The sequence below is a fragment of the Phalacrocorax aristotelis genome, chromosome 9 (assembly GCF_949628215.1).
Source record: "Phalacrocorax aristotelis chromosome 9, bGulAri2.1, whole genome shotgun sequence".
Classification (NCBI taxonomy): domain Eukaryota; kingdom Metazoa; phylum Chordata; class Aves; order Suliformes; family Phalacrocoracidae; genus Phalacrocorax; species Phalacrocorax aristotelis.
The window spans coordinates 36,286,483-36,310,685 of NC_134284.1; the positions used below are offsets into that span (position 1 = coordinate 36,286,483).

The following is a 24,203-nucleotide window of genomic DNA, read 5'->3' on the forward strand; positions in this document are numbered from 1 at the left end:
TGAAAAAGCAGAGTACTATCAAAAAACAGCAAGTGTGGGGAGGTAAAAAAATGTTTCTGAAGAGCAGGAACAATCACAGGATGGGTTAGATGCACTCTTTGTTTTGAGATCCTTGTTAAAACTGTGACAGCTTAAAGCACTCTACGGAAATGAAACATTGGAGCAAAATGCTGTGGGACTGCTGCGAGAGGGCTTTTGCGGCAAATTCCAGAGCTGAAAAGTGGAGGAACACATCGATTGTATGCCCAGGAGAGAAAGCAGAAATGGATATGAACAAACGATTGCAAAACACTGTTTGTGCAGCTGAGCAAGCGATCGTGCAGGTGTTTGGATGGAACGAGCTCTGCCCGGCCGCCGTGGCGGCAGACGAGTACACACGGTGGGTAATTACTTCAGCCTGGCTGACAGTGATACATTTATTAAGTTGTGATAAGTCATTGCTTTCACTTGTCTGTCCAGGCCCGAAGTACTTCTATAGTGATAAAGTCCAAAAAGAGATAGCAAAGATTTGTACCTGCAGGAGCAAATTAAATTTCTGCCCCCATGTTACCAAGGCTCTTCGCAGAGCAGATAGTTTATGTCAAGAAGGTGGCTAGCCTCTTGGCAGAGGTAAGAGAAGTGGAGAAGCCGGGTCAAGGGAAAAATTCAGGGAGGCAGAAGTTTGATCCCTCTGGAGAAAAGAAATTGCAGAGTGCCTCTGAGGCTGAAGCAATGCGTTCTCCTGGAGAAACCTTGAAAAACCTTTCAGTTGGCAAAAAGCCGAGAAACAGGTTGACAGCCACAGTGGTGCCATTTAGAACTTCAGATTCTGGACAGCAATGGGCTTTTCTTGTACCATTTTAGGTTTCCTGTGCCAAGCCTGGTATTCTTCTCCAAACTCATTTTTATTCTCAGCACTGAATTAATATTTCTATTTTGCTTTGCAGTAAGCAGCAGTACCACATTATAAACGCAAAGTCATGCAAATAGACTAACCGTCACCGACTACAAATGCTGCTCCTGTAGGCTGGTTTTCAGCCAGCAGTTTTGAAGATAGAGTGGATTAGTGCCTGGGTTTTGCCAGTTCACAAGCTACACTAAATGAATGCCTCATTAGAAAAAATTATATATATATATTTATTTTCTTCACTTTGAACTCATCGTTTAAGGCTAAATCCATTTATGGAGCTAAATGAGAATGACAGAAAACAAAATAATGTGGAGATGGCTTATAGGCATACAATGAAAGTTGGCTTAGTTTTCTCTCTAGCCCAGCATCTGTTGCGGCTCTCAGGCCAGGTTCTCCATTGGAAAACACTGGAAAACCACGCAACCACACATGGTTAAAGATAATCTATTTGACAAAATTAAAAAGGGCAGTCCACTGATAAAGGATATTTTACGTCAGATGGTAGGAGAGAGGAAATGAAGTCGCAGCATGTGCTCTAATAATACTTTGCAAAACCCTATACTGTGAAAAAAATATCCTTGGAGGACTTTGTTGCAGGAAGCAGTGACCTGAAAAGTAGGTGGCAGAGAATCTGATGGACGAGACCTCTCCGTGCAATGCTCCAGTCCAAATGGATGACAAAATGCTTGGATACAAATACAGGGAGCTACTGGGGAGGCGCGAAGAGTTTCTGTTGCATGGGTACTTAGCGCTGATGCAAGTGTAAGGGGAATACTGCATTATGGCCTTTATCCACAGCTCCAGGAGAAGGTTAATAGGTTAAACAAAGCTCATAGTGGAACCAAACAAATGTTGAAAATGTGGGAAAATAAGCCCTGGTAGCAACAGACTGCAGGAGCACAATGTGGGTAATTTAGAAAGAGATTGAAAGATGACTTGATCATAACAAGTAAGTACCGACACGGGGAATAGAAATTAAGATAATGGGCTCTTGAGTCTTTCAGGCCCATATGTAACAAGATCTAGTGGCTGGAAGCTGAAATTAGACAAATTAAGAGTAGAAATAAAATACATGCCTGATGATGAGAGTAAATTAACCAATGGGACCACTGGCTGGGTTTTAGGAAACATATAAATACATATATCACTGGAAATGTGTAAACTAGTGAGGCATTTTTCAAAACAACATGCTGATTACTTTAGGAAGGTCTTCTGACTAGCATTACACAGATAGGTTGCAGGATAGCAAGGATAAACTCAGCTTAAATAGCCTGTGAGTTCCTGACTCTCTCTGGTGATTAGGACATAAAGATAAAACAACAGAGTTTCCTCTGCTCTGGCCTGCTTGGAGCTAGTCTTATTTATAAATCACACGAAGGCTTCAGAGGTTTTTGCAAATACTTGTCCTAAGTGGGTTCCTGGTGGCCCCCCACCAGAGGAAGGCAGCAGACGGGCGGAGTGCTTCACAGCGACTCCTCGCACCCCGGCACCTTTCACCTGGGGTGCATCGAGTGTGAGGAGCCAGCGGAGTAAGATAAGAAAGTAATTGTGCAGCCGCCACAGAAACACAAGGCATTTCAGTCCCGGAGACTGGCAGAGGTTAATTAAAAGTGTGAATTTCAAATGATTCCATTAATCTGGTACAAATCCCTTTTTGAACAATCATTTTTCATTCTGAAGCCGTGGGCTCTATTTTAGTTCAAGGAACACTGTTCAAGTAACCTGAGATGGTGATCGGTTCAACCCAGAATGCATATGTGCCTGTGAACGTGTGCGTCGCTTCTCTGGTTTGAGCAGCCCGGTGCGAAGCGGTATGTATCTTAAACCTCATAGTCTTGTGAAAAAGAGAGATGTGTGCAATTAATTTTTTTAACTAGTGGCTCAATTTTGCCCTCCTCCTCTGCCTGTCTTTCCCACGTAAATTCCATGCACTTCCAGCATATATCAATGCGGGATTTCCCTCTTCTGTGGGTGGCTAGTTCCTTCGGCGCGGCAGGTCACTGGAGGAAAGGTAACTATCCAGATAAAAGTAGTTTTCAACAACTTTTGAGATTGAAACACTCCTTTTAAATTGCACTGGAGGGTAAGCGTTTCACAAGCTACTTTTGTCCAAAAAGTTATTTCAAGTCCTGAAATCCTGAAGCTTCTGAGTTGCTTAGGCTTCTGTGGTTGAAGAGACCCTGAAGAGGCCTCAAAAACCCTACAGAAGCCTGAAAATTGTAACCCTTCAGAAAATCCGTGGCTTTCCATGGACTTGCGTATTTAACATTCAGTTGAATATTGGAGCATTAAATGGGATTTCTTTGACTTCCGTTACTCATAGCGTTCATTTGCTCAGTCTCTGCCCTGCAATAATTATTTCTGGAGGAGAGTTGGGGCTTTTTCCATTAGTCAAAGAAATGAAAGTCCTCAATCTCATTTTTTTTCAGAAAAAATAAAGCCTGACTTTAAGGGCTTTCTGTTGAGTCAAATTTACACTATGTTCTTGTTGCTCAAACAAAATATTTCAAGGGTCATTTTCAGTACGGCTGGAGTGGCTTGTTAGGCACAATCCATGCTTAAAATGTCTTGGCTGAAATTGCTTCTAACGCTACATTTCCGTGCAGTGGCTCTTCAGTGAGTTCGTTTAAAGGAAATGTTTTGTGTGGGTGCGAGCGCTGCGCAAATGGTCTGGTGCATCCCGTTTCTTTTCCAACCTGGCTTCAGGAATGGGGCAAGGAGCACATGATGGCAGCTCTTGTGGTTCATCAGAGGCCACCTTTTATTCTGAAGTAGAAATGGAAAGGCTTCGCTGTACTTTGAGATGCAAAAGCTAAATTTATCACCGGCTTGAGAATAGGGAAACCTATTCCATCGCATTGGAGAGAGATTGAAAAGGGTGATTTTCATATTATTTCATAGTGGTATAAATTTCATCCACGAGAGATGTGCGAGCCCTACGTGCTCTCGTTGAACATTGTGTATGACTTTTGATTTGTGGTTTATGAGATAAGCTGTGAGTTTTTCTGCAGATTATCTCAGGAATACACTTGGGAAATGAGTGTCACAGAAGTTTGAGTCTTCCTTTAGGTAACATAGCTGTAGGTGAGCATGGGAAATATTTGGAGAATTCGAATGTCACTTCTGAGAAATATGTTCAAAATTGTTGAACCCAACACATTGAAGTTGATTTCATAAATTTTTTTTGCAAAAGTTCATGCATCTTTCCAGTGCTATGACAAGGGAGAAGGGCCTATGTTGCTTTGCATTATCCAGTGCAATGTCATGACAATTAAAATAAGAATTAAGGCAGGACCAGCATTTATCAGCAGGCTGGCTTGTCTCACAATCCTGGTTTTATTTTCAGCAAAAAACAACGAAAATTTAATATAGTTAAACCTTTTGGGGGCAGGCAGGTAATCTTGCAGTTCAGACATTATATTAGCCGCAAGGAGACCTGAGTCCATTCCAAGTTCTGATATTGATTTCAATAGTGGAAATCAACTAGATTAAGCTGAAGGCACCCAATTGTTGCATCTCAGAAACACTGTACAGACAAATACCACGTGAGCTGTACAACACATGTATGGCGGCTCTCACATGCCCTACTCTGTTCAACCTGCTGCAAATGCTGTGCACAGAGTTCTCCTAGTGTGCAATAAGCACGTTGCGCTTTGAGGCTCTGGACTTGCTCTGCACACTGGGACTGATCCAACAGCATGGGCAGAGGGACTTCTGGGCATGAAGATCTCCTAGCAGACTGCTGGATAGCTGCAAATCCTGACAAAGGGAAAGCATCTTTGTTTTTTTTTTTCCTCTGAGATTTTTTTTTCCCCTTTTTATTTCCCTGAATGATTGTTCTGGGCAATAAAAGAAATTGTGTAAAGAGACAATCAGCAGGGAAACCTGGATGACTGGCAGCTCCACTGAGGCTATTTAGCTTCTTCTAAAACAATTCTCAGATTTGCAAAGAGAGCTTTTTTTTTTCTGCAGGAATGGATTCTTGGTTTGCATTTCTGTAGTAAGTAATAAATAGAACCTCTGATCCACCTGGAGCCTCCAGGGCCCCTTGGTATAGCCTGAGATCAACAAGTTCATTCAGTAGCGTAAATCACAGACATGTAAGGAGGAAGCTAAAACAATGGGGTACATCAAAGCCCTGCACTGAGGGAAAATACCCGTTATTCCTGCCCTGCTCCCCGGGCAGACTGTTCATCTCCTGCAAACATTCACCAGAGAGGACTCGTCAGATCCCTGCTTCATTGGCATTACAGTTAAAGATGTTTCTCTGTACTAAGGGGTAATGGTTTTAATCTAAAGTAGTGTAGATTTAGACTGGATATAAGGGTGAAATATTTTACAGTGAGGGTGGTGAAGCACTGGAATGGGTTGCCCAGAGAAGTGGTGGAGGCCCCATCCCTGGAAACATCCAAGGCCAGGCTGGACGGGGCTCTGAGCAACCTGATTGAGTTGAAGATGTCCCTGCTCATGGCAGGGGGTTGGACTAGATGGCCTCTAACGGACCCTTCCAACCCAAACCGTTCCGTGATTCTATGATTCTATGTTTCTCTAAAAGTCAAATGAAATCTGGGAGGTGATAATTTAATTTCTTCGTCAACTAGTGGAGAAAAATTGATTGACCTATTTTACCTATGTTCTTGTCATGGGTTTAGCTGGGATGGAGTTAATGTCCTTCCCCACAGCTGCGCAGTGCTGGGCTTTGGGCTGAGTATGAAAACAACGCCGATAACACACCGATGGTTTGGCTGTTGCTGGGTGAGAGAGTGGCTGCGTGGGGTTTAGTTGCCAACTGAGGCTGAACCTCATCCTCACCATACCCATTCCCTATATCTGTCCACATCCCTCTACCTGTCTGAGCAGTTCATGTGCTGAATGGCTAAACAATTCTTTTTCTCTCCTGCAAATTCTTTCCATTTTTTTACATCTTCCTTCCTTGAAGTACAGTGCTCAGAACATGGGGTAGCACCTCAGCATCCTCTATCCTACCCCGCGCTCTCCTGTTAATATGTCCCAGTGAGATTTGCCATTTGACCAACATGGTTCGCTTACACAGAATTTTAGGCTACTAATACCTGCAAATCTTTCCAAGATATTAAATGCTCCTTTGAAACAGGGAACAAAACCGGACACTGAGATCACAGAATCCCAGAATCCCAGGTTAGAAGGGACCTCAGGGATCATCTAGTCCAACCTTTCTAGGAAGAGCGCAGTCTAGACAAGACGGCCCAGCACCCTGTCCAGACGGCTCTTGAAGGTGTCCAACGTGGCCGAGCCAACCCCTTCCCTGGGGAGATTATTCCAGTGGTGACTGTCCTCACTGTGAAAAATTTCCCTCTCGTGTCCGATCAGAATCTCCCCAAGAGCAACTTGTGTCCATCCCCCTTGTCCTCCCCATGGGACTCTGTGTAAAAAGGGAGTCTCCATCTTCTCTGTAGCTGCCCCTTAAGTCCTGGTACACAGTGATGAGATCCCCTCTGAGCCTCCTTTTCTCAAGGCTGAACAAACCCAGCTCTCCCAGCCTACCCTCGTATGGCAGCTTCCCAGTCTTTTGATCATCCTGGTGGCCCCTCTCTGGGCCCCTTCCAGCCTGGCCACATCCTTGTTGTACAGCAGGGACCAGAACTGTACACAGCGCTCCAGGCGTGGCCTGACAAGCGCTGAGTGGAGCGGGATGATGACTTCTTTCTCTCTGCTGGCGATGCCCTTTTTGATGCAACCCAGCATCCTGACACCTACTAAAGATGCAGAGGTTCAGCTGGACAAACCTTTATCTGCCTATCCTGTTTTTCATTTTGAATGGAATATTGGCCACATGTATGCAAACAACTAAATGCAGATCAGCAGCGTTTTTGTTGGTTTTAATACTGAAGGTCCTCAGAGTTCCTCAGGCCCATCTTCTGTTGAGACCATAAGCTATAGCTGAGCATAAAAGCTGTAAGTTATTAAAGTGTTATGACTGTACACCTGAAACACTGACAAACTAGTGTAACTGGCATTTGACTCCTTGGGTCGTGTAACTTAAGAAAATAAGAAGATGTGACAGTTCAGTTCATGCAGAAATAAAATTGTACTGTCTCAGGAAGTGGGTGTTCACACACAGTGCCAGTTTCTGTTGAATGTAGCAAAATCTATACATCAGTTGAGCTGATTTGACATTAATTACAGACTTAATTTTTCATACAGTAAACTGCATAGTGAATAAAAAAACTCTAAAAGAGGGAAGGTGAAATCCCACTTCCGTTTCCTCTGAAATATGTCAAAATTGAGTCTATGTTTGCAATCACTGAAATCCTGCTGTATGCAGTAAAAGATGGTTGGTGATACTGCACTGACATCCCTCACTTGGTCTTTAGTGACATGGGCTCAAAATCAGCTCTTCCACATATTTGGAGCATGGCTTTGGAAAAAAATGACTTATTTTAAGCAGCATATTAAGCTATGCATCAATGGACCTTAATCGCTCTTTGCCCTGACTCTTTAGCTGGAAAAATGGCATCATAACCCTTCCTTTCTCCCGGCTTTATTTAAGATGTGTGCTCCTCTGTAGCAAGGCCTGAGGGTGAAGCCAGGTTGAGACAGAATCAGATTTGCTGAGCTCTTAGGTCTCTGTGTGACTGCTCTGCTCTTGTATCTAGTTAGATTTATCATAAGCTGAAAAATTGCATTTTACCTGACTCAGTCAATGTTTGTGCTCAAAAAGTCCACAGAAAACACACTCCTCCTAGAGAGGAAAGAGTAGTACAAAGCTTTCCAGATTCCTCTTGGACTTGAAAGAGTAGTGTTTTATTCCATGTTCATCTGTGGTCACCCTGTCCTGCCTGGGAGCAGCCTGTGAAAGTCATTTAGGGACCTGTAGGTACCTACAGCCAGGTCTGCATAGGGACAGGACACAGGACACTTAAATCTTTTTGTTGTCCATTCCCTAGGCCCTAAGTCCTCAATCACACTTGTAGGGCCCTAAACACTCTGAAGATTTGGGTCCTGGTTGAATTGTCAAGGCTTCTTAGTTGCCTTGATACTGTTTGATTACATTTAGCTTCCAAAAAACCTCTTGTATCTCTAATTGACAACCTGAGCATATAAATTCCCCAAAAGTTGTCCTGTAGATAGTTCTAAAAAAACAATATGAATCATCAAGCACTTAAGCATTTTAAATGCTGAGAAGGCCTGCTGAAATTTATCTGAGTATATTTATGGATTCAACTGGAACAACGTCAAAGTCTTCAGCCGTTGGCACCTTCTCCCTGCATGGAGCATAGGAGAGAGGCCAAAAGGCTTTGAAAGATCAAAAAGCATCGTTGTATTTAGAAAAAGGCAGGAAAGGGAAGTGAAACCATGGGTCAGATAATCTGCATTGCTGGAGATATACTGGAGAAACTGGAATAGGAGCAGAGAAACTGCAATGAGGATGAACGTTGGAGACACTGGAATGAATCTGACATCCCCAGTGATGCTGTGCCAGAGTGGAAGGTGCTTTGAGAGACACTTTGATTGTAAGTACAAACAATCTGGATAAATTGGAGTTCTTGTACATATTGGAGCAAGCAATTGCTTATATACAAGCTGGAGAGAGCTGGATGAAGAGTCTGAAAAGAATCAGAGGAGGAAGGCCAGTCTGCTGTGAAAAAAAAAAAAAATCCTCCTGGGATATGTGTACAGGAATACTGTATAATAAACCCTTCCTTCTGCGCAATTATGGAGAGGTCTCAGGTGTCCAGGTATGTGCCCCACGAAGCAAGACAGACATGAAATAATGGGAGGTAGTCCAGGGAAAAAAAAAACCAATAAAAATGACTAGGAGTCTAGAAAACATGAAGATTGAAAGATGTGGGGTTGTTTAGTTTAGAGAACAGAAGGCAGAGAGGAGATATATGAGAGCTTAAATGTTTAAAATATTGCTGCAGAGAGGAAATACCCATTTTCCATATCCAGGGCAAGAAGTTATGGTATGAACTGTAGTAAGGGAGAGAGAGAGCAGCCAGCAAGGAAGCCGCCAAAAGCCAGCAGCTTAGCCCTGGAGTAGGCTGCCTGGGGAGGTGGGAGCATCTCCCTCCATCCGCAGAAGTGTCTGAGCATGTTAAGAGCACCTGTAACAGTTTGAGGCGAGCTGAAACAGCCTTTGTACAAGGAGATGGACTAGGTGACCTCTATCATGGCTGAAAAATGAGGCCCTTAGTTTCACTGTCACTCACGAGGACAATTCATAGCAAGCCAAGCTATTACCTTAAATCTGTCAAAGATTATGAGGAGCTCAGATGCTTCAGGAGCAAAGGAAGGGAGGTGTATAAGCTTCTGAGGTTGATCAGCAGCCTCTTAAAACCATGATTTAAGTGGCATAGTGCTGTTGTGATATAACTCAGACGCTGTTGTACCGCATTTCCTGCAGGGAACGGGACTTAATTTTTTTTTTCCCCTAAGCATTATCAAACACAATGTCAGAGACAGTATTTAAGAATCCCACCATAGCCCAAGAGCTGTGATCTTTATTTTCCTGGGACAGCGTTTGCTATGAGGCCATCGGCCTGTATCCATGTAGCTGTTGAGGGAGGACTGTCAACTTTCACGGCATACAGGCAGCATGGAATGATCAGTCCTGCAAAAAGCCCGCTCTTGGCACCTGAGTGTTCCCATTTCATACTGGGCTCCGCCAGAACTGAGAGAGAGGATTGCTAACTGGACAGGGAGCTTAAACCAGACTCCACCTCAAGTAGAAACTTGGGCTGGAAACACTGTTTTCTGAATTGCAAGAATGCTGAGGCAGTGGCACAAGAACATTGTCCAAGTTTGATTGTCAAATATTGAGTTTTCTTGAAAATAAATTATTCATTATTAAAAGTAATCAGAGCTATCCAGCAGCAATTTAGGATCCAGCAAATAAGACAGACAAAAAAAAAAAAAAGGTAATTTCTTTACTTTGAGATGTGTCTTCAAGACTTAGGCGTGTGAGTGCAGAAAATGAGTTGTCATGGCTTAATAAGTTACCGGTGATGAGCTGAGTTGCAGGACATTGATGGGCTGTAGCAAAGTGATGGCTTAGGATAGGGAGTAGCTGAGGTACCAGCAACTGAGACGAAGACCCAAGACAAAGACAAAACTTTCACGGCGAGGAGAGGGTTATCTAATCACCAACGTATTCTCTTCCATTTCGATTTTTTTCAGAGTGCTGTGACCCTATTCACAGATACCTTAATACCAACCACAGCAGAGCAGATCCCTTGGGCATTATCAGGGAAATAGAAACTAAAAGTTTGGCCAAGTGCAAAACTGCTTTATTGTTAAAAAAAAAAATGCAGTCTGTATTTCCCAGATTTCTCCCAACTTCTGTTTTCAGACATGGATCTTCTCACGCCTTTGTCTGGTGGCCTGGGAAGATCCCACCAGAAAGAAGTCTTTTATGCAGGTACTCAGGAAACAGATCAAGTCATCACTTCCACTTCTCTTGCTTAAACTAAGATGAACTTATTAAGTCTCTTGCTGTTCGGCAAGTTCTCCAGACTTGAAATAAAACTAAATAACTTCGTCTCTTCTACATACTTATCTCTGCCCCACAAAGCATTGTTTTAAAAGCTAAATACTCTGCAGGCAAACTGTGCTGTTGTGTTTGGAGATTGCTTATTACAGGTCCTATTGTTCTCCTGGAGGGATGAACTTGTTCAGCAAGAACATCTAGGAGGGGAGGATCTGGAATTTAAAATTAGATGTTGGAAGTAAGGAGGGACTGTTTTCAGCGCATCCTCAATGCGTCTGATTAAAGACTAGGTACTAAAGAAGGATAATGTATCCTTGTATTTAACACAGCAGCTGTCTGGGATTTGGAGATTAAAGAGCAATCTTTACACCTCAGAGGTAATCTCCTGATTGAATGCTGGATTTGGAAATGCCCCAGGCTATAATGCAAAGGTCTGTATGGAAAAAGAAAAGAAGGCAGTCCATTTGGTATCTCTGGTAGCATAAACGGGAGATTTTAATGGAAGAGGAAACAAAACAGTAATTTATTCAGCATGATTTCTTATCAGAAAATTGCCTATTTTTAGGCAAGAGTAATGTTCACTGATGTGGATTTGCAGCTGCCCGTAATGGTGACCACCTACTCATTTATAAAAATTCGTACCGTTGTGCCTTCCTGCATTGTTTCCTAACAGCCTTGTTGATTCAGCTCAAGATAGTCATAGAGTAAATACCTTGCTAATGCGGAAAGGGTACCGTGTTCATACAGTCATGAATTATTGAATCCTGATTCTTGATTTTGTTATTGAGGTATTTACTATATGCCTGTTTGGACTGAAAAACTAGAGATGTTGGCAAAAAGCTCAGTGAAGCAAGAACGATCCAAGATAGCAACATCTGTAAACCCTAAGGAATCCTGACTTTGCACCCACAGTAATGGGTTCTCTGCAGCACAATGGGACCACGGGAACCTCTAAAGTCTGCATTAGTCTGATCCCCACTGTCACATTATCCCTTCCATAATATGGTTTAGGTCACCTTCAGCCCCCTAATGAGTACCCGATCCTCAGCATCGCTGTACTAAAGGTGCAGATCTGCAGACATACAGCTGAAAGGAGTTCCAGTTTGCCTGTACGTGTTCTTGTGGCAGCAATATCCTGTGTTTAAGTTGGTCTGCTCCTATTGTGGTGCATTTCTACACCACATCTACATCTACAAAAAGCAGTGAAATCCTCTTTTAGCCTTTCTTTATTAAACCTAACAAGCCCAAATTTCCTCCACCTTCTCTTACGAGACCACCAGTGCCTGATGCCCTTTATAGTCCTCCGTAGCAATTGTTCTAGTGCCAACATTTTTTGCTTCAATGACCCTGTCCAGAACTGCACAGAGATGAGGTCTTATCTAGGCCTGTTTCACTGGCACCAGGGTGATCTTCACCGGAATTAGTTGTCTCCACATATTGTAGGGCTGAATTTGGTTTTTTTCCAGCCCTACTGCATCGGTGGCTACATGTCATTTCCATTCCTGCTAACTGGTGACTGTCAGATGGGCCACCCTAAGCATTGTGCTTGCAGTGTTCTGCTGTCTCTTCAAATGTCTTACTGTATGTCAGCACAATGGCTGCACTGATTTATTTTTCTCTAGGCCTTAAGGTCATCCGGTTCTTCCTCTCAATATTCCTGCTTTACTCAAGAGCTGACGATGTTCCAACAGATTTAACAGGAACACTACTAATTTAGATCATAGAATCATAGATCATAGAATGGATTGGCTTGGAAGGGACCGTGAGGATTATCTAGTTCCAATCCCCCTGCCATGGGCAGGGACATCTTCTACTAGATCAGCTTGCTCAAAGCCCCATCCAACCTGGCCTTGACCACTTCCAGGAATGGGGTATCCACAGCTTCTCTGGGAAACCTGTTCTAGTGTCTCACCACCTCCATAAAGACCAATTTCTTCCTAACATCTAATCTAAATATATCCTCTTTCAGTTTAAAGTCATTACCCCTTGTCCTATCCTCCCTGATAAAGAGTACCTCCCATCTTTCCTGTAGGCCCCCTTTAAGTACCGGAGGGCCGCAATAAGGTCTCTCCAAAACCTTCTTTTCTCTAGGCTAAACAACCCAAACAACCCCAAGTTCAGTTCCAGCTTTGCCTTGGCCTTCGAATCCCCTCCCTGCACTCCTGGGCCATATCTCTATAATGTCCCCAGGATGTGTATCCCTGTCTCCACTGCCTATGCTTTTTGCTTTTGTGTTTTAGTTTGGCTAAAGGTCTTGACTCAGTCCAACTGGCCTCCTGCCTCCCCTGCCCAACTTCTTGCACGTTGAGAGTGAGAGCTCTTGTGCCCTAAGAAAAAAATGTCTTCAAATATCTCCCAGCTCTAGTTCTGTCCTTTGCCTCTGAGGGCAGTTTCCCAAGGGGTCGCATGCACTCACACCCTAAACAGCTGAAAGTTTGCCTTTGTGAGGTTTAGGGCCCTGACACTACTTTTTACCCATCCTGTACCCCTCAAGATTGAGAATTCCACCAGGGCATGATCGCTGCAGCCCAGTCTACCTCCCATCTTGAATTCTCTGGTAACTTCTTCTGCATTAGTCAGCAACAGGTCCAGCAGTGCCTCTCCTCTGGTCGGGCTCTCCATCGCCCGGACTAGGAAGTTGTCCCCAGTGCACTGCAGTAGTTTCCTGGACTGCCTGCAGTTCACTGTGCTTTTCCAGCGATGTCTGGGTGGTTGAAGTCCCCTGTGAGGACCAAGGGCAGTGTGATGCTTCCTGTTGTTGAAGAAAGAACTCTTCATCAACCTCCTCTCCTCAAGCAGGTGGCCTGTAGTCAACACCAACCACAAAGTTTCCTTTGTTGGTTTGGTCTCTAATTTTCATGCATAAGCTCTCGACCTGCGTATTGGTGTTCTTCAAGAATAGCTCTGTGCAATCAATCCCATTTTTGGCGTAGAGCGCAATTCACCCAGCTCTCCTTCCTTGCCTGTCCCTTCTGAATAGTTTATAGCCATCAATCACAGCACACCAGTTGTGCAATTCATCCCACCAAGTTTCTGTGATAGCAATCAGGTCATAGTTTTCCACCTGGGCAGTGTGTACCAGCTCCTCCTGTTTGTTTCCCATGCTGCATGCATTGGTATAAAGGCACTTCAGCTGGGCTATCGGCCACGCCCCCTTTTCAGGTAAGTTCAGCCTAATTTCCTTGAGCAATTCACAGGTGTTTCACTGTTGCTTCCTAATGCCTCAGCAACGCCTGGCTCTTCTCTAGTGGTCAGAACTCCATCCCATTCTCCTGCTAAATCTAATTTAAAGCTCGGCTTATAAATCCAGCCAGCTTGCTGCCGAGGACAGGCCCAGCACACCAGTATAAAAACTGATATTCCCTGAGGAACTTTTCCAGTAGCCTTGTTGTAAAGAAATATTTCCTCTTTTAACCGTTTCCTTTTTCTAGCCTCCTCCTTTCCTACCTTAGTGTTTACGTATGCCTCATCTTCACTTGCATAATTTTGTATCTGGTACTTTGCAATTTGTTTTTTTTTTTTCAAATGACCAAATGGATTCAACCTATGGCATTTCTTGCCCGAGCCCCTAGTCCAGCATGCTTGCAAAAGTCTGTTTAATTTTATGTCACTTTCCATCATCACCGTGTCTTCAATTACTTTTCTGTTAAGAACTTGTTCTAAATCTTTGCATATAATGGAACTTAAATTAATTACTCATTGGTACCCATATCAGTCTTTCCCAGTCTTCTACCTTAATTGGATATCTAAGCACATAAATCCAAGTCTTGCATTGTTTGTAACCAATACCATGTTCGATCATTTAGTTTGAGATGTTCTAGCTACTTCAACTACCGATGGCACATGCCCTAAATGTAGGATCTGATCATCATCAGGTTCATACTCTAAATACATGGAAGGTAGTGTTTAGAGTCATGTCAGCCCAGGTTTTCATGTGAATAAGTGCATCCAGGTAGTTTTCAAGAGACAAAACCCAGCTAGTTTTCAAGAGGCATATGTTTTTTTCAGAAACCTGTTGACTTTCCTGTAATTCATAAAGGACTCTTCCAAAGCTGTAAGTGCTGTTGACTGAACACTTTGGAAATGAGTTCTTCATTCTCCTCCTCTCTTTGAACCCCAACTGCCTTTATATCATGTCCTTACTCGAGCTGTAGGAGATAATTTATCCTTTCAGGACTTGTTTATAGGGTTTCTTTTGACTTCAGCAGTTCACTTTGTCTGCCTTACCTCTCACATTTTTCTGCCTCCCTACCTGAAACTCAGGTTTCTGAGCCATGGCTCTGGGAAGGTGGATGATCTGGAGTGAATCCAGACCCAATGCTGCTGTCTCTGTTCAGTGCAAGAGAGAAAATTGCATCTTTTGGGTGCAAAATGCCTCTGTCAGACAGCTATCAGGGCATCCAGCAGGCTAAATCCTGCACCACCCATTGCTTAGGTTTATCCCAACAAGGCTGTAGGAAAACACCTGCATCCAGTTGTTGCTCAGCTCAGGCCTATAGCCTTGATTTCTGTGCTTGCTTTAAAATGGAGCAGCAGGTCATTCTTTCCTTAGGTATCACAGGAGGTAACATACTGGCACACTCATTTCACGTGGCAGCTGAGCAGGCAGAGGACTCATCCGGTTTATGGGCCCCAAATTCAAACCCCAGCTCTGCTACAAGGATACGACTCAGAACCCCCAAAGGTGGAAAGGACCTCTGCTTCTTCATACCAGTGCTGTTGGTGGGCCACAGTGGGCAGGAAGAGTCAAAGCTGGAAAGAAGCAGAGGGAATGGAAGGGGAAAGGTGACACTGAATCTTAGAAATTAGAGCATCCAGTCTCTGCATTGAAGCCAGCTTGAAAATATTGCTCTTAGTGCTGTTGCAGATGACAGCCAGCCTTGCAGAAAGCATAGGAGCAGCTCTGAGAGGAGGGATCAGAAGCCAGGATCCCGCTTTGCTAGGCAGCCCATTCGGCTCCGGAGTCAGACCTTCCTTCACTTGCTTTTATGCTGCCCCAAAGATAAACGTGTGTCTTTCCTCACATTGGGCCCAGACCAAAGATGAAGGGCTGCAGCTGCAGGAAAAGCAGAGGTCCTGGTGCTTCCCAGCAGGGAGCAAAGAGATCAAGGCTTTATCCCTCTTGGTCTCAGCAGCCTCATCCTCGAGCAGCCGTCTGATACGTGCACTTTTTCTTACCATGGAGGGAGGAAATACACAACTAAATTACGCATATCTATTAATTCCTGCTGGGTCTGTGCTTGTGTTTCTTTAATATTGCAGGTTCTTTACTGACCCCAAGGGAAAATGCATAGTTTGGCATGTTGTGACACTGACTACAGGCATAGAGGGTATTTTAAAGCATGGAATGACCTCAAAAGATAATGAAGGTGGTGGCAATTAAATGGGAAAACCTGCTAATGGTAGAAACCGAGTAACACTTTGCTGTTAAAATTGTGACAACTAATTTTGTAGAGGCTAGAAGTGAGTACAAGTCTTTGCCCAGCACTTTTTTATCCTTCCTACAGCCAAGCTTTATGCATTACAGTTTTTGATTGGTTAATAGAAAACAAATCAATTTGTGAGCTTTCTTATTGAAAGCGGAATGTAATCATTCCTATAACAGATTGTTATCTGTGAGGAACAAGATTATTTTGCAAGGGGCATTATGGGTTAAGAGTAATTATCGACTAACAAACAAGCCTGAAATCTTGTACTGAGAGGCATGGTTGTCTTTTTCTTTTCAAGAGAATTTAATTTAAGCGATGCTGTTGTGCTGCTAGTGCCAAAAAAACAAAGCAGGAGTTTCCTGAGAATGCTGAACTCTTGGTGACCTCTCCAGTGACGATGTTAGTACTTGGCAGTAGTTGGTAGGAAAAATAAACATGCTGAGAACGGATCACAGGTCTAACCCTTACTGCTAAAGGCAATCCTCTGTAATAGGAATTGCACTCACCTCTGAACCACTCCACCGGATCTCAAAGAAGTTACAGTAGTGTAAAGCTGGAGTAAAGCAACGGCCCACTTGTCCAGCTGCCATTTCATTGACTTTTAGGTGCATTTGCAAATGGAAAAGAACAATTTTACATTTCTCATGCTGAGGTTGGGCATAGAAGGCTAAATGCCTCGGACGCAGGAAGCCTTCAGTGGCAAATGCCGCACCAGATCTGAACGAATGGGGTTGCGACCAACCCCACAGAATGTTTTGTGTAATACTTTATGCACTTGCAAATTAGGACTGAAGGTACCCAAGGCCGGTTCCTGCTCTCACCGATGGCCATGTCATGCAGTCCTGACTACAGAGCCCTTTTGCATCTCTCCCTGAGCCAATGCTCCATTTGGAGCAGGCACAGGAAGCACCAGGATCCAGACAAGTGATGCAAAGCACAGCTACAGCTAAAAACAGCAGAGTTGGAAGAGGCTTAAGCTAGAAATGAGAGTTAATGGAGAAGGCAGATGGAGAACATAACTCGGCACTTTCCGACAGGGGCAAGAGGCAACTAATGGGTTAGAAATCAGATGGGTAAATCCACGGTAGGGCTGAAATCTGAAATAAAAACCCAAGAAAACTCCATTAGTGTAATACATCTTTCGCACAGCTGTGACCAAGCTGCAGGCTCTGTGTGTGGAGGGAACAACAGTTTCCCCTGCTCTGAGCATTAGTACATTAGTGTCATCTTGGATGAAGAGGGAGAAAATGAGAAATTGAAAGCTTAAGGAATCTTGTTTCTCTGAAGGAACAGCCCTTGGGACAGAGGTGAACCCTGCAACTCCAGCCCTGCAGGGATGCTATTTAAGGACCACTGATGTGTTTCCCTGGCCCTGTGCTTCCACAATTTGCTGTTGATCAGATCTGAAAGTCTCAGGATTGCTCCCACTCCAGTGTTCTGAGCCAGGTAAAGAAGCCTTTTGCTTTAAGAGGGGAGCAGAGAAAATGGCACACAGAGAGGATTCAAGAAGGCTAAGACCACTCCTGGCTTTACCCCAGGCTCACTCCTTGGGTTCAGCATGCTCGATATAGCATGGATTTAGTTGCTGAATTTTGCCTTATTTACACTGAAGCCATGCCAATTCAAAATGACACCCGTTGCTGTCGTCTAGCCTTGGAAACATGCAACAGTGTGGTCCTGGGCAAGCCTGGAGGTGCCTTCACCCTCACAGGGCTGAGCAGCCCAGTCCCTGTGTTGTGCCTATGCCCTCCCAGCAGCTGTAAATTAAGCATTGTCCACACAGGTTGCCTGGAGGCTTGGCTCAACTGAATACATTTCCACTCAGTGGCCTCTGCTCTCTTCCTGTTCATTTTTAGCTTCTATTATTCTAGTAGTTAAAAAATGCCACCAGGAAATGGGGGACTGACTTACTTCTTACCTCTGTTCACACCAGAGGTTCCCAGGAGAGTGCCAAGTCTGCAGACTACTCTAGAGGAAAGTGGGCTCAGACCCTCCTTCTGGACCTGTGCTCCTTTGCAAAATATTTAAGCAGACTATGAGAGAAAAAGGAAAACAGTCCAGGCTGGGACCATCTTGCCCAGAGGTTGGAATAGGCCTTTTAGTGATGAGGACATGCTGATGGACAGGACTACAAAGCCAGCACCACACGTGGGCCTGCAGTGTCTGAGTCCCTGTGGGGACATAGCCCTTAGCTGCTCTCTGGGCCAAAGCCCCCAAGGCAATGAGTAATTTAAATATCTTTGAGAGCCTTAAGCATTGGCATATGAACACTTCCCACTACCGTTATTGCTCTAAACAGTGAGAAGACATTGCTTTTATCAGGAGCAAGCTACTAAAATAGTACAGAAACACGAGAAAAAAGGATGACATGCTACAGAGGAGAGAGAAGAAAGTCAATACCATGAGGTCAGGGACAAATGCAAAAGAAATAAAGAAAATTAGGGACAGTTTCAGAACACTGAATTTGCAAATAAAGGAAAATGTGAGACCAGCTATGATGAAAGCTTGGAGTGGTGAAAACTGGTGTATTTCTGCAGGGATCAATAAAACAGGCCCAGCTGTTGAGTTTTTGACTGATCAGCTGTGAAAAGTAGCTTTAGTGAATACCGAGGTGGTTCCATCTCCTCAAAACCATGAAGACCCTGCCCACCATGGGGGTCTATCCCTGTGGTCCCTCCTGGCCACCAGCCTGCATTAACTCCTCATCTTCAAGGGGAAGGGAAAGGCTTGTTGAAGCACTCACCCTTAGCGGCACACTCTGCTGTGTGGCCAGGAGCAACTGTGGGAGGTTTTTTGCAAATTACCCTGATTTTTTTTTCTTGTTAACATTCTGGCTCTCTAAAGGCCATGCCTTTCACCTGCTCCAGCACTCATCAGGGAGGATGTGGTGGGGACCAGGGGAGAAGGCTGCCCAGGTTGAGTAATCAATATATACACAGGAGTAAAAGGGTCAGCACAGTGCAGTGCCATGTATTTCTTTCTCTTGCTTAATATTTGATCCCTGCAGTTAAGATACACCACTCTCTGATTTAATGCCATGCTACATGCCACAGCGTGATGCTGCTGACCCAGCCTGACATCAGAAGCCATAAAAGGACACTTTGACGAGATGATTATTTTCAAAAAGGTTTTGAAGTGTGATTACAGAAACTTCAAATTTCAAAAGCTGGGAGCCTATCAAAGATGTTCTCGGTATGTTCATACATATCTATAACTTCAAAGAAAGGTTGAGAGGGCTCACATCCCTTCCTGCTTGAATACTGGCCAAAATTGCCTAGTTAACTTAAATTACCTCCTGGGAGAGATCATGGCAGGGTTTTCCGCTTTTATCCACCAAGAGATTCTTAACCAATTCTTACAAAGCTGGACCCAAGTTTCTCTCCCTGTGTGTCCTACAGATGGGCCACATTGTCAGCGAGGGATTCTGAGGGAGCTCCCTGCACTGCCTGCTTCAGCTAGAAGACTGCACATACTGCTGCCAAATTTAACCCTGTCAGGAAAGCCAGGCCTATGTTAGGAACGAACAAGTCACAGATCTCCACCTTATCATTATTTATTTGTTAAAGCAAAGGGCCCTTGATAAATGTATATGGAAAATATAGTAATGATGAAGACAAAAGTCAATTGTAGTAAAAGAGTATACACTTGTCTCTTCTTCAACCCTCCCTTTTTCCATATTCCCTGTTTTCTCATAGAATCATAGAATTGTTTAGGTTGGAAAAGACCTTTAAGATCATCAGGACCAACCGTTAACCCAACACTGCCAAGTCCACACTAAACCATGTCCCTAAGCACCACGCCTACATGGCTTTTTAATACCTCCAGGGATGGTGACTCAACCACTTGCCTGGGCAGCCTGTTCCAGTGCTTGACAGCCCTTTAGGTGAAGAAATCTTCCCTGTGTCCAATCTAAAAGCTCCCCTGGTGCAACTCAAGGCCATTTCTTCTTGTATCCCTTTAACAAGATAAAATAAAAATGGAGAGGAAATAAGGAAGAAAATTTAGGCGAAAAATGGAAAATAGTGCTGATTTAGTCTATAGGTTCTCTTGTGAACAACATAAAACTTGAGGAAAATCGATCAGTGCATTTTTTTATCCATTTCCCATGAAACAATGATCCTCTTCCTTCTGGTACCATAGAAAACTCTTTTGTCAGTCAAGCTCCCCCTGAAAGTTAATCCTGACATTAAGGACTTCAAAGGTCCTCCAGGTGCTGCCAGCTCTCTCAGCAGTGTGATGGCATCTCGAATTGTCTTGCACACTCCCTTGCACAGCAAGAAGCACTCTCCCCTCCCTGTGAACTCTTGTACCATGCCACCCTTTCCCCTCTCCAGAACTGCTCATACTTTGCATTTCTGAAACAGAGGATTTTAGCCAGTTTTCCATCATGCCTTTTCTCTTGAGTAACCTGAAGTGCATTAATACCATGATGGAGGCAGCACAAATTCCTGGAAAACCTTATCAGTAATTTCTTTTTCTTTTGCTCTCTCTCATTCCTAATCTCTCACACCTGCCCACTCTCCCCTGATTTGCTCAATCCCTTCCTCTTCTACTTTTCAGGGAAGGCCAGAGAATTCAAGTGGGAAATTGCACTGAAGATAGGACTTCTTGAATCTTGGCAGATATGTCAATAACAACGCAGCTTTTCACAAAGCTTTTCATCCTCCCTGCCAAACTGGTTGCAAAAGTCCCAATTTTTTATTAGTCAGGGTTTTAAAAGACACACATAATACCTTGACCTTCAGTGCATTCACTTTCTGTGCCTAATCCTAAAAGGATTGCTAGCAGCTTGGGCAGGACTCTGCTGGCACAGAGGAATCCTCTCTCTCCAATTAAATGGACAGGATGTTGTTCACTGCTCTGAGACTTTAAGCATAGACAATATTCTTGGCTCTGTTTGGTTCAGTTTCTCCCTAGTACGTTACTGCTTAACACTAAATATCCCCACCTCTGACAATCTGGTAGCTGCCAATGTCTTCCTGGATAACACAGTGGTAAACCAGAATGAAGTTTAAACACTCGGGTTTTCCCCCTCCTTTAGCCAGTGCTTTGTAACATCCCTAGTCTATTGATGTGGTGAGCCTAGTCAAGAGCTGAAATTTAAGTGTGAAATAAACCTTTTTCAAGTGTACTTGGAGTAAAAAGCTGAGCTTCTGGATTTACTCTAAACATCTCGAAGACTAATCAGTGCTGGTGTATCACCACTGTCTGTGGATGAACGCCAAAGTAACAGGAGTTAAATACTGTGATGCCATGTAGGGTGCTGAATAGAGGTTGTATGGCCTTGGACCATTCTCATTTCCAGGGCTCGAAGAGGAAGTGTCTCAACAGAACCAAACTCACCCTGCTCAAATAATCCCCATAGAGCAATGTTTATCTGGGCCTGGTGAGGGCTGTTTTAGGGGGGCAGAAAAACCTACCAACCAACCAGCCAGCCAACCAACCAACCCCCCCAGGGCCAAAGAAGATCATTACATTTACTTACCAAGTGTGGTTTGGTCAGCAGGTGGGTGTAAAGGGCCAGAAAGTAGACCAAAGTTACGCTGTGTGTTGGCTATGGTGGCAGGAGTGTTTGTATTTTAAAAATAACGATGCTCGTTCAAAGCTGGTCCAGATCCATGTCCCCGTTGCTGTCACCCAGAAATTAGAAATGGCTGAGCTGATAATATACCTCTGATTGAAGACTGACAGAGAGCAGAGCTTTGCCTTACCCCACACCAGCATTACCGACGCTTGTGTTACTGATTTCTTCTACCCTTTTGTGAAAACAGATAAAGCATACAATAATTGCAGTCTACAGGTCTGTAACTGGGAGGACTGAAAGGAGAAATTGGAGCAAATTAAATGAAAAGGTTCATTTTTTCTCAGACACAAAAAGAAATAATAAGTACGTGAGCGCCTGTTTTTCATAAAAAGTCATTTACATCTCTTTTCAGAAAGGATGTGTGTAAGCAAGACACACACGTATATAATAGAGACAAATTAAACTCCCCGGAGTCAATGGTGGTTCTGCACAGCATTGCAATACAAAGGAGAAATACCTGGAGACACACTCGATTAGACCCTGTTTGTAGAAGCCATACCACTTGAAGTCTCACAGGTTTGAGCACCTAATTCTCTCAAAATCCTTCCAAAATCACAGCATAAATGAGGGAACAGAGTTCTCTTCGCAGCCTGTTTGGCTCAGTGATACTTTCTGCTCCAGATATCCAGCAGCCAAGCCCAGCAACACACCTCTCTCACCTGCCCCTCAGTGGGTGACACACGTTTGCTGTCACATGTGATGCTGCATCGGCCAGTGACATCAGCACGGTATCGGTTGCCAAGGCGATTACTTCAGCGCCTGTCTCTATCTTTATTAAAGGCCAGACCTTCCATTACCTTGGTGACTTTTCAGAGACAAAAGGTCTTTCCAGACTGCAATTCCTTGTATTTCAGCCCACGCCGGCCGAAGCCCAGTTGTTCCCGCCAGGTTTGGCTCTGCAGAGGCTGGTTTGCTGCAACAGGCTGCATGAATGAGCTTGAGTCCTTCCCCCTACTCTGCCTTTGTTTGGGGAGAATGCTCCAAACTGCAAATTCTCTTACAAACTCCTTGCATGGTGCCTGGCTGGCAGGAGAGCACCATCAGCACAGCTCACAGCTTGGCTCCAGGGCACAATGGGGGATAGAAGGAGCAGGGGGTGCTTGTTTCAGTTGAACACCCCCAGGGATGGTGACACCCCCACCTCTCTGGGCAGCCTGTTCAAATGCCCAACCATGTTATGAGTAAAGAAATTTTTCCTAATATCCAACCTAAACCTCCCCTGACGCAGCTTGGGGGCGTTTCCTCTCGTCCTGTCACTGGTGACTTGGGAGCAGAGACCAGCCCCCCCCTCACTCCAGCCCCTCTCAGGCAGCTGCAGAGAGCGAGAAGGGCTCCCCTCAGCCTCCCCTTCTCCAGGCTAAACCCCCCCAGCCCCCCCAGCCGCCCCCCAGCACACTTGTGCTCCAGACCCTGCCCCAGCCCCGCTGCCCTTCTCTGGACACGCTCCAGCCCCTCCAGGCCCTTCTTGTCCCGAGGGGCCCAACCCTGAGCCCAGCATTCGAGGTGGGGCCTCCCCAGGGCCGAGCACAGGGGCCCCATCCCTGCCCGGCTCCTGCTGGCCACCCCAGTGCTGCCACAAGCCCGGGGGCTGGTGGCCTCCTTGGCCACCCGGGCACTGCTGGCTCATGCCCAGCCGGCTGTCAGCCATCACCCCCAGGGCCTTCTCCGCCGGGCACTTCCCAGCCCCTCTGCCCCAGGGCTGCAGCGTTGCCTGGGGTTGGTGTGACCCAAGGGCAGGACCCGGCACTGGGCCTTGTTAAAACTCACACAACTGGCCTCGGCCCATCGATCCAGCCTGTCCAGGTCCCTCTGCAGAGCCTTCCTGCCCTTGAGCAGAGCGACACTCCCACCCAGTTTGGTGTCACCTGCAAACTCACTGAGGGTGCCCTCGATCCCCTCATTCAGATCGTTGATAAAGATATCAAACAAGACTGGCCCCAACACTGAGCCCTGGGGGACCCCGCTCGTGACTGGCCACCAGCCTGCTTTAGCTCCGTCACCACAACTCTCTGGGCTTGGCCATCCAGCCAGGTTTTACCCAGCAAAGAGTTCACCCGTCCAAGCCATGAGCCACCTCCTTCCATAGGAGGATGCTGTGGGAGACAGTGCCAAAGGCTTTGCTGGAGCCCAGGCAGACACAGCCACAGCCTTTCCCTCACCCACCAGGCGGGTCACCTGGTCATAGCAGGAGATCAGGTTGGTCAGGCAGGACCTGCCTTTCATGAAGCTGTGCTGGCTGGGCCTCAGAGAACATTCAAATTAAAGAAATAGGATAATGCAATGCTACCTGAAAAACATCAGCCTAGATCCAGGAGGCACAGGAGTCCCCATCAGAGTTTGCTTTGCTTTCGCTAGGCTGCACTCCATAATTTTGCCACGAGAGATTATCTGCAGTTTATTTTAACTGGGATATTGGAGCTATTTTTGGCTTTGCAGTTTTAAAGATTCTTGTCACTTGGCTCCAAGCAGGCTTTAAAACCAAGTACCTAGGGATCTTAAGCAAACAAATAACAAGGACTTTTCTGCAAGTCATGCTGCCTGCATTACAGACCCATCACATTTAATGTGTCAGTCAGGTATTTAGGATCTGCTTTCCCCATCAACCACATATACTGGCTGGCATAAAGGTCAAGTAAGTTGAAGCCAGGATTGTAAGCTATATATTATAGTTACGAAACAGACTCCGCACTCCCCTTGTTAAATGTTTATCAAACATTCTAGTTCCTCATAATATAGAATATGGATTTTTCTTCTTAAGGTCTGGGTCATTAATGCAGAAAGAAAGGCCAGGTTAATTGCATGGCAGAAAGATGCAACAGGATTTTTTTTGTT

At 44.8% G+C, this 24,203-nt stretch overlaps 1 long non-coding RNA gene across 2 annotated transcripts in view; it reads left to right on the forward strand.

The window, feature by feature from the left end:
• Window positions 1-1,752: 1,752 nt before the first annotated feature.
• The window catches only part of LOC142062235 (uncharacterized), a 50,046-nt gene continuing 27,595 nt past the window's right edge, over window positions 1,753-24,203 (forward strand). The window contains exon 1 of one of the 2 annotated variants that reach the window (XR_012662406.1): window positions 1,753-1,838. This is a non-coding gene — a long non-coding RNA (uncharacterized LOC142062235). The remainder of the gene's footprint in view (window positions 1,839-24,203) is intronic. The other variant, XR_012662405.1, reaches the window with a different exon arrangement.